The sequence below is a fragment of the Dermochelys coriacea genome, chromosome 22, assembly GCF_009764565.3.
Source record: "Dermochelys coriacea isolate rDerCor1 chromosome 22, rDerCor1.pri.v4, whole genome shotgun sequence".
Taxonomy (NCBI): domain Eukaryota; kingdom Metazoa; phylum Chordata; order Testudines; family Dermochelyidae; genus Dermochelys; species Dermochelys coriacea.
The window spans coordinates 66,950-76,850 of NC_050089.1; the positions used below are offsets into that span (position 1 = coordinate 66,950).

Consider the following 9,901-nt stretch of genomic DNA (forward strand, 5'->3'; position numbering starts at 1 on the left):
CTGTGCACTGGGTGATTTTCTCTTTCTCTCTGTGTGTTTGTCTCTCTGTTTGTATCTTCATGTGTAAATTCACTGTAACTTTTCAAAATATCCACAGCTTTGCCAATTTTCACCAGGAATTTTTCTCCATCAACCAATTCTCACTTGTTCCCAACCAGTTGGTGACCATTGCCCCAGGACACTGTCACTCTCAGGGTCCTGATTTCCCATTGACCCTTCCCCCTTCTATTGGGACTGGGAACTAGCCAACCAAAACCCCCCACAAAGTTTTAGTAAAGGGCCAACAGTCCCATTACACAAGCCAGCCCCGTGAGGATCACTGATGGCCAGAGAAGGCAGCAGAAGCTGGTCCCATGGTGTAATGGTCAGCACTCAGGACTCTGAATCCTGCAATCTGAGTTCAAATCTCAGTGGGACCTTGTGGTAAATCCCTGGAGCTCAGATGCTCCCCTTCCCTGTCTCCGGCTGTCCAAGTGTGAGTTGTTTACCTCCTACTGGGTGACTCCTGCCCTCTGCAGACAGGTCTTTGGTCGGGATGACTACAATAGGTTGGGGCTCTAGAACTGGCTACTGATGCCTGCAGTCCTGTGGTTTGACCTGGTGGTTGGGATTCTTGCTACTTCACCTGATGCCCACAAGTTTGTACTTGCTGCCACACTTTTCCTCTTTCCCACATGGCACCTGAAGAAAGGAGTGCCAGGGCCAGGTTGTAGGTATATTTTATATAGGCATATGTTTAATATTTTTAATTCTGTTTATAATATTTGTAATTCCACTACTTCATCCGATGCAGTGAGCAGTAGCTTATGAAAATTTATGCTCAAATAAACTTGTTAGTCTCTAAGGTGCCACAAGTCCTCCTGTTCTTTTTGCAGATACAGACTAACATGGCTGCTACTCTGGATACTCTCTCTGAGTTGACACTTTGGCTTGCTTGTAATTGAGATTGACACTTATGAACGCAAATCGCTCAATTGACTTGACTTGCTCAATTGGTTCTGCTCAATTGACTCTACTCTGTAAACTGATACTTTGTCATGGAGATTGACACTTTTTGTAACAACAACCGCAGAAAGCCCTTAACTGGTGTGGCTGGCATAGGACTAAATTCCTATAAAAATGGATTCTGAGAACTGATTTCAGAGTAGCAGCCGTGTTTCTGAGAACTGAGCACTTTCAGTCTCCGGTTCTGACACCACCCTCCAGGAGCATCAGATGCGCATCTGACATGGACTCGGCTCCATTCTCTTGTCCAGGCCACCTGTCCAGTGCTCTGTCATGGGCAACGTCCAGGCTGGTCACTATAACCTCTATGCAGAACTTGTATGACTCAATGTACGAATGTATCTGTAGATAAGTAAGTGACATAGCCGTGTGTGTTTTCTATATTTGTATTATATTTACAATAAATGTGGTGTTTTGCCTTGTTCCTTTTACAAGATCCTGTTGGTCTTATTTTATTAGTATAACACAGACACCCTCCCCCAGCTCTCCCTGTGCCCTGGGCTCACACCTGGTTGTCTCCCCAATCCTTGGCATTGTCCAGCATGTCTCCCTCCACAGAAGTCACCTGGCCTCATCTTAGACGCCATCTTCATATTTCTCTTCTCCGTCCAGAGCTCCTGCTCTGTTCCTCAGACCCGTCTGTCCTCAGCTCCGCAGGCAGAGGGGAAGGGGCACCGTGGGATCCCACACGCCCCATTCCAGACACCCCATCGCATCCACAGGGCTCCCAAACCCTGTCACCTTCGGCCAAACACCACACCCCACCCCGAGGGAGCAAAAAGCCTTTGTGAGCTCAGCACACACCAGACTGGAAAAGATTAACACCCACACCCAACTGTGACGATGCTGCCCATGGGTGCCAGCTGCGGTCATTCAATCAGGTTGAACTGCAAACAGACGGGGAAGACAAACCCCAAATGCTGGTGGATATTCCTATAGTTACATTTACCCAGCCATCCCAAAACAGCTACTGTAGCACCTCCCTGATTACTCAGACATCCAAATAATGTAGTTCCCTTAAAGTATCCAGCCTCAGGCCTCCATCCAGACACACATGTCAAGCATATGATGATCAATTCTGAAAATCTTATTTCATTACATAAAAGAAAAGGTTCTCCTGACCCCAAAGGACCAAGCCCCAGACCCAGGCTAAATGAGAACTCAGATCTTACCCAAATACATGCTTACAGTCAATTCATATTAACTAACTAAAATTTATTAAAAAAGAAAAGAGAGAGAGAGTTGGTTAAAAGATCAATATAGAGACAGACTTGAGTTCAATTCTTGAGGTTCAGGCACACAGCAGCGATGAGCTTGTAGTCACCAAAAGTCCTTTTAGAAATAGTCCACAGGTTATAGTCCAATGTCCACATTCAGGGTGACTCCAGTCAGTGACTGGGGATCTCAATCCTTATGGCTCAGGATTTCCCCCTCTTGAAACCCAAGGCAGATCTGAGATGAAGAAGGATCGTGTCCCAAGGTTTTGATACATTTCCGGTCTGAGAAAACAATTGGCTTAACTTTCCTTCTTCCAAACATCATGACAATTAGCACAGGATAATTTATCCATTAAGCAGTTTAGATACAGGTGATTACAACCTTTGAAGAGACATAGACAATAATAATATGTCACTCAAGAGCCTTCCTAAAAGTTAATATTCCTTTTTGGATCTTTGAATCAAAGCTCTCGCCCTAGACAAGACTTGTTTGCTTACATGACAAGACTGAGCAAACATCTATTCTTCTACCTCTACCAATGCAGACTTGCATTTCAAAGTTCTATTCAATTACATCTCTCCCTACCCAGTCTTTAAAGTTGGGGGGAGGAGGAGGTCAGGGGCGGGGTGCTGAAGATGGTAGGGATAGGAGGAGGTTGGGGGAGGGGCGCTGAGGACAGGGGGTGGAGGGAGGATGAGGTTGGCGGCAGGGTGCTGAGGATGGGGCAGAGGGAGGAGGTCGGGAGTGGGGTGCTGAGGATGGGGAGGGGTTTCAGTGCGGGGGGTTGTGAAGCACTACCTCTGGGAGGAGTTGGGGGGCACCGGCTCTGGGAGGGGGTTGACCCTGGGACGGGAGGGGCAGTCAGAAGTTCAGGGTCCATCTGGGCAGTGCTTCGCTCAGGCAGCTCCTGGTTGGCAGCTCCATGGGACTCAGTCCGGTCCCACACTCAGGGGGTGACAAGATACTCTCCCCGAGGCAGCTGATCCTAATCTGGGCAGAGGTGCCAACTCTGTGGGTGCTCTGGGGTTGGAGTACCAGGGGAAGAAGAGGGGTGCTCAGCACCCACAGGGGTGACCAGCCATCAGGTGACCCAAGGGAGCCCAGCTAGCCTAGGGTTGGTGGGGGCAAGGCGGTTTGGGGGGGGAAGCCCTAACAGGAGACAGGAGAAGCCAGAACAACAGGGTGGGGTGGCAAGTGGTGGCCAGACTTTTGCCGCCAGGCTCTAGTCTAGCTCAGGGTCCAGGTCAAATTCCTCCCTGCTCCACTGGCCCCCAGTCAGCTTCCGCCTCCAGGTTAACCCGGAAACTAAAGCAGGAACAGGGTGATGGAGGAAGTAAAGCAGAGCAAGGCAGGCAAAAGCGAGTCTCGCTTCCTGGGCCACTCACAACAACATCCTTTTTGTGTGCCACAGCTGACAAAACATCCCCGACAGAGAAGAAGCAGGCCAAAGGGGAGCCATGCAGCTGCCGAAGTAGCTCAGTTGGGAGAGCGTTAGCCTGAACATCACTCTGATATCTGCTGGGAGAGCAATACAGCAGTGCACAGACAATCCAGGAAGTTTTTGGGAAGTGTAGGGGACAATTTCCTGGTGCAAGTGCTGGAGGAACCAACTAGGGGCAGAGCTCTTCTTGACCTGCTGCTCACAAACCGGGAAGAATTGGTAGGGGAAGCAAAAGTGGATGGGAACCTGGGAGGCAGTGACCATGAGATGGTCGAGTTCAGGATCCTGACACAGGAAGAAAGGAGAGCAGCAGAATAAGGACCCTGGACTTCAGAAAAGCAGACTTTGACTCCCTCAGCGAACAGATGGGCAGGATCCCCTGGGAGAATAACATGAGGGGGAAAGGAGTCCAGGAGATCTGGCTGTATTTTAAAGAATCCTTATTGAGGTTACAGGGACAAACCATCCCGATGTGTAGAAAGAATAATAAATATGGCAGGCGACCAGCTTGGCGTAATAGTGAAATCCTTGCTGATCTTAAACAAAAAAAAAGAAGCTTACAAGAAGTGGAAGAGTGGACAAATGACAAGGGAGGAGTATAAAGATATTGCTCAGGCATGCAGGAGTGAAATCAGGAAGACCAAATCACACGTGGAGTTGCAGCTAGCAAGAGATGTTAAGAGTAATAAGAAGGGTTTCTTCAGGTATGTTAGCAACAAGAAGAAATTCAAGGAAAGTTTGGGCCCCTTACTGAATGAGGGAGGCAACCTAGTGACAGAGGATGTGGAAAAAGCTAATTTACTCAATGCTTTTTTTGCCTCTGTCTTCACGAAAAAGGTCAGCTTCCAGACTGCTCCACTGGGCAGCACAGCATGGGGAGGAGGTGACCAGCCCTCTGTGGAGAAAGAAGTGGTTCAGGACTATTTAGAAAAGCTGGACGAGCACAAGTCCATGGGGCCGGATGCACTGCATCCGAGAGTGCTAAAGGAGTTGGCGGATGTGATTGCAGAACCATTGGCCATTATCTTTGAAAACTCATGGCGATCAGGGGAAGTCCCGGACGACTGGAAAAAGGCAAATGTAGTGCCCATCTTTCAAAAAGGGAAGAAGGAGGATCCTGGGAACTACAGGCCAGTCAGCGTCACCTCAGTCCCTGGAAAAATCATGGAGCAGGTCCTCAAGGAATCAATTCTGAAGCACTAAGAGGAGAGGAAAGTGATCAGGAACAGTCAGCATGGACTCACCAAGGGCAAGTCAGACCTGACTAATCTAATTGCCTTCTATGATGAGATAACTGGCTGTGTGGATGAGGGGAAAGCAGTGGACATGTTGTTCCTTGACTTTAGGAAAGCTTTTGACATGGTCTCCCACGGTATTCTTGCCAGCCAGTTAAAGAAGTATGGGCTGGATGAATGGACTATAAGGTGGATAGAAAGTTGGCGAGATCGTCGGGCTCAACGGGTAGTGTTCAATGGCTGCATGTCTAGTTGGCAGCCGGTATCAAGTGGAGTACCCCAAGGGTCGGTCCTCAGGCCGGTTTTGTTCAACATCTTCATAAAGGATCCGGAGGATGGTGTCGATTGCACCCTCAGCAACTTTGCAAATGTCACTAAACTGGGAGGAGAGGTAGATACGCTGGAGGGTAGGGATCGGATACAGAGGGCCCTAGACAAATTAGAGGACTGGGCCAAAAGAAATCTGATGAGGTTCAACAAGGACAAATGCAGAGTTCTGCACTTAGGAAGGAAGAATCCTATGCACCGAGATGAAGGACCGAATGGCTAGGGAGCAGTTCTGCAGAAAAGGACCTAGGGGTTACAGTGGACAAGAAGCTGGATATGAGTCAACAGTGTGCCCTTTCTGCTAAGAAGGCCAATGGCATTTTGGGATGTATAAGTAGGAGCATTGCCAGCAGATCATGGGACATAATCCTTCCCCCCTATTCGACATTGGGGAGGCCTCATCTGGAGTACTGTGTCCCGTTTTGGGCCCCAAACTACAAGAATGATGTGGAAAAATTGGAAAACGTCTAGCAGAGGGCAACAAAAATGCTTAGGGGACTGGAACACATGACTTATGAGGAGAGGTTGAGGAAACTGGGATTGTTTAGTCTGCGGAAGAGAAGAATGAGGGGGGATTTGATAGCTGCTTTCAACTACCTGAAAGGGGGTTCCAAAGAGGATGAATCTAGACTGTTCTCAGTTGTAACAGATGATAAAACAAGGAGTAATGGTCTCAGGTTGCAATGGGGGAGGTTTAGGTTGGATATTAGGAAAAACATTTTCACTAGGAGAATGGTGAAACACTGGAATGCGTAACCGAAGGAGGTGGTGGAATCTCCTTCCTTAGAAGTTCTTAAAGTCAGGCTTGACAAAACCCTGGCTGGGATGATTTAGCTGGGGATTGGTCCTGCTTTGAGCAGGGGATTGGACTAGATACCTCCTGAGGTCTCTTCCAACCCTGATATTCTATGAATCTATGATAGTGTAGTGGAAGAGCTGTACACCAAGTAGTTGTGGCTAAGTGGTTAAGGTGATGGACTAGAAATCCATTGGGGTGTCCCTTGCAGGCTCAAATCCTGCCAACTACAGAAGCACTGTGATGTTATTATTACTGCACTCTTAGTGCCTGACCATCCACAGTGTCAACTGGAGCCAGATCTGATCTCTTAGTCTGTTTACACTTAAAACGCTGCTGTGACACTTCTCTAGCACCTTGGGTAGACAGTCACTACAGAGACTAACAAATTTATTTGACCATAAGATTTTGTGAGCTACAGCTTACTTCATTGGATGCATTCAGTTGAAAATACAGTGGGGAGATTTACATACACACACAGAGAACATGAAAAAATGGTTTTTATCATACACACTGTAAGGAGAGCGATCACTTAAGATGAGCTATTACCAGCAGGAAGGAGGCGGGGGGTGGGGGTGGGGAAGGAAGAAAACCTTTTCTGGTGATAATCAAGGTGGGCCATTTCCAGCCGTTGACAAGAAATTCTGAGGAAGAGTGGGGGGTGGGGGAGAATAACATGGAGAAATAGTTTCACTTTGTGTAATGACCCATCCACTCCAAGTCTCTTTTCAAGCCTAAGTTAATTGTATCCAGTTTGCAAATTAATTCCCATTCAGCAGTCTCTCGCTGGAGTCTGTTTTTGAAGTTTTTTTGTTGAAGAATAGCCACTCTTAGGTCTGTAATCGAGTGACCAGAGAGATTGAAGTTTTCTCCGACTGGTTTTTGAATGTTATATTTTTGAATGTTAATGTTCTTGACGTCTGATTTGTGTCCATTTATTCTTTTACGTAGAGACTGTCCAGTTTGACCAAGGTACATGGCAGAGGGGCATTGCTGGCACATGATGGCATATATCACATTGGTAGATATGCAGGTGAACGAGCCTCTGATAGTGTGGCTGATGTAATTAGGCCCTATGATGGTGTCCCCTGAATAGATATGTGGACAGAGTTGGCAACGGGCTTTGTTGCAAGGATTGGTTCCTGGGTTAGTTGTTCTGTTTTGTGGTGTGTGGTTGCTGGTGAGTATTTGCTTCATGTAGGGGGGCTGTCTGTAAGCAAGGACTGGTCTGTCTCCCAAGATCTGTGAGAGTGATGGGTCATCCTTCAGGATAGGTTGTAGATACTTGATGATGCGTTGGAGAGGTTTTAGTTGGGGGCTGAAGGTGATGGCTAGTGGCATTCTGTTATTTTCTTTGTTGGGCCTGTCCTGTAGTAGGTGACTTCTGGGTACTCTTCTGGCTCTGTCAATATGTTTCTTCACTTCAGCAGATGGGTATTGTAGTTGTAAGAATGCATGATAGAGATCTTGTAGGTGTTTGTCTCAGTCTGAGAGTTTGGAGCAAATGCGGTTGTATCGTAGAGCTTGGCTGTAGACAATGGATCATGTGGTGAGATCTGGGTGAAAGCTGGAGGCATGTAGGTAGGAATAGCGGTCAGTAGGTTTCCGGGATAGGATGGTGTTTATGTGACCATCGCTTATTAGCACCATAGTGTCCAGGAAGTGGATCTCTTGTGTGGACTGGTCCAGGCTGAGGTTGATGGTGGGATGGAAATTGCTGAAATCCTGGTGGAATTTCTCAAGGGCTTCTTTTCCATGGGTCCAGATGATGAAGATGTCATCAATGTAGCGAATGTAGAGTAGGGGCATTAGGGGACGAGAGCTGAGGAAGTGTTGTTCTAAGTCAGCCTTAAAAATGTTGGCATACTGTGGGGCCATGCGGGTACCCACCACAGTGCCTCTGATTTGAAGGTATACATTGTCCCCAAATGTAAAAAGAATAAATCCACACGGACACACTCCTGGAATCCCAACCCAGAGTATTCTATCTGCTACCCAAGATCCATACACCTGGAAATCCTGGACGCCCCATCACTCAGGCACTGGCACCCTGACAGCAGGATTCTCTGGCTATGTAGACTCCCTCCTCAGGCCCTATGCTACCAGCACTCCCAGCTATCTTCGAGACACCACTAACTTCCTGAGGAAACTACAATCCATCGGTGATCTTCCTGAAAACACCATCCTGGCCACTATGGATGTAGAAGCCCCCTAGACCGACATTCCACACACAGATGGACTACAAGCCGTCAGGAATAGTATCCCCGATAATGTCACGGCAAACCTGGTGGCTGAAATCTGTGACTTTGTCCTCAACCATAATTATTTCACATTTGTGGACAATGTATACTTTCAAATCAGCGGCACTGCGATGGGTACCCATCCCCTTCCTGTTGGTAATAGCTCATCTTAAGTGATCACTCTCCTTACAGTGTCTATGATAAAACCCATTTTTTCATGATCTCTCTGTGTGTATATATATCTCCCCACTATATTTACCACTGAATGTATCCGATGAAGTAAGCTGTAGCTCTCGAAAGCTTACGTTCAAATAAATTTGTTAGTCTCTAAGGTGCCACAAGGACTCCTTTTCTTTTTGCGAATATAGACTAACACGGCTACTACTCTGAAACTACAGAGTTGAGGGGTTTTCCCATCCCTGTAATAGCTACATAGACAGAACAATTCTTCCTTTTTTTTACCGCTATTTTACCAGAGCTTAGGTCAGCTTAACTATATTGGTTTGGGGGTGTGGATTTTTCACACCCTGAGACACGTAGCTCTGCCAGTTAAGTGCCCAACATACCGAAGCCCTTAGATCCCTCTTAGGATTTCCATGCAAACATGGAACTGTGAGAGGAAAGTATCAACTCACTAACACAGAGACTGAATTCCCCACAGTTAATCTCTCTGCACTTTCCAGAACGTCATAAAATTCAATTCATTCCTGCCAGGACAGAGAAGAAATAAGTGACACTAAGTTTTTGGCTTGATTAAATAAATTTAAGGGTTTAATTACTACAGTAAAAATATGTACTGATTCCTCAAAATAACACCATAACTTGAAATAGAAACAGACAAATCTTGTCAGTGAAGACTAATTTAGCAAATGATCTTCCCATTATTAATTTCCACTGTGCCCCCACTGCAGGTCTGGGCCCCTCCAGTGTAACTGCTCTGCATTAGCCTTCCCGTTAGAATTGGTTTTGGACATTCCCAACTTTGGAAAATTGTGCAATTCAGAATTTGAATAGTGAACCTGGCTCCTTCCTGCACCTGCTCTACATCGCTACACAGCACCTTCTCCACCTGCAGAGTCACCCCCAGGGTTCAGCAGGGACTCTTGGCTAGGACAGTAGGTATAACTAAGAGCTCGGTGTGCCTGGCAGTGAGGCAGGGGCATCCCAAGGCTCTAGGTCAGCTGTAAAGAAGTAACCCCCCCACACACAAGTACAGAGATTGAATTCCCCAACTTTAACATCATGACACCCTGTAGAAAGCCACACGTGACTGTTGTTTTTTCACAGGGAGATGCAAACGTCAGGTGACACCAATTCTGACGTTTGAATAAATAAAGTTTAGGGGATAGTTATTAAGCTCGCAAAAATTGCCAAAGAACCCTCTGCATAACACCGGAAGGTGAAATAGGAACAGAGACAAACCTTGTCAGCAAAGGCTAATTTCCCAAACGATCCTCAAAATGTTTCTAATTCCCATCTGTCCTCCAAAGGAGCTCTGTGCAGTTTAACTGTTCTGCAGCCAGCTGCCCATTAGAAATGCTTCTGTGGGACATTCCCAGACCTGGACATTTACGAACGACAGAATTTGAAGAACAAACCCGGCTCCCCGCACCAGACAGGATTGGAGTGTTTTGTCCCT

At 46.9% G+C, this 9,901-nt stretch overlaps 2 non-coding genes across 2 annotated transcripts; both read left to right on the forward strand.

Moving 5' to 3' along the window:
* Window positions 1-347: 347 nt before the first annotated feature.
* Window positions 348-419, forward strand: TRNAQ-CUG. Its single transcript has one exon. It is a non-coding gene; the product is annotated as a tRNA-Gln (tRNA).
* Window positions 420-6,173: 5,754 nt separating this feature from the next.
* On the forward strand, window positions 6,174-6,254 carry TRNAS-AGA. The gene has a single exon. It is a non-coding gene; the product is annotated as a tRNA-Ser (tRNA).
* The last annotated feature ends 3,647 nt before the right edge of the window (window positions 6,255-9,901 follow it).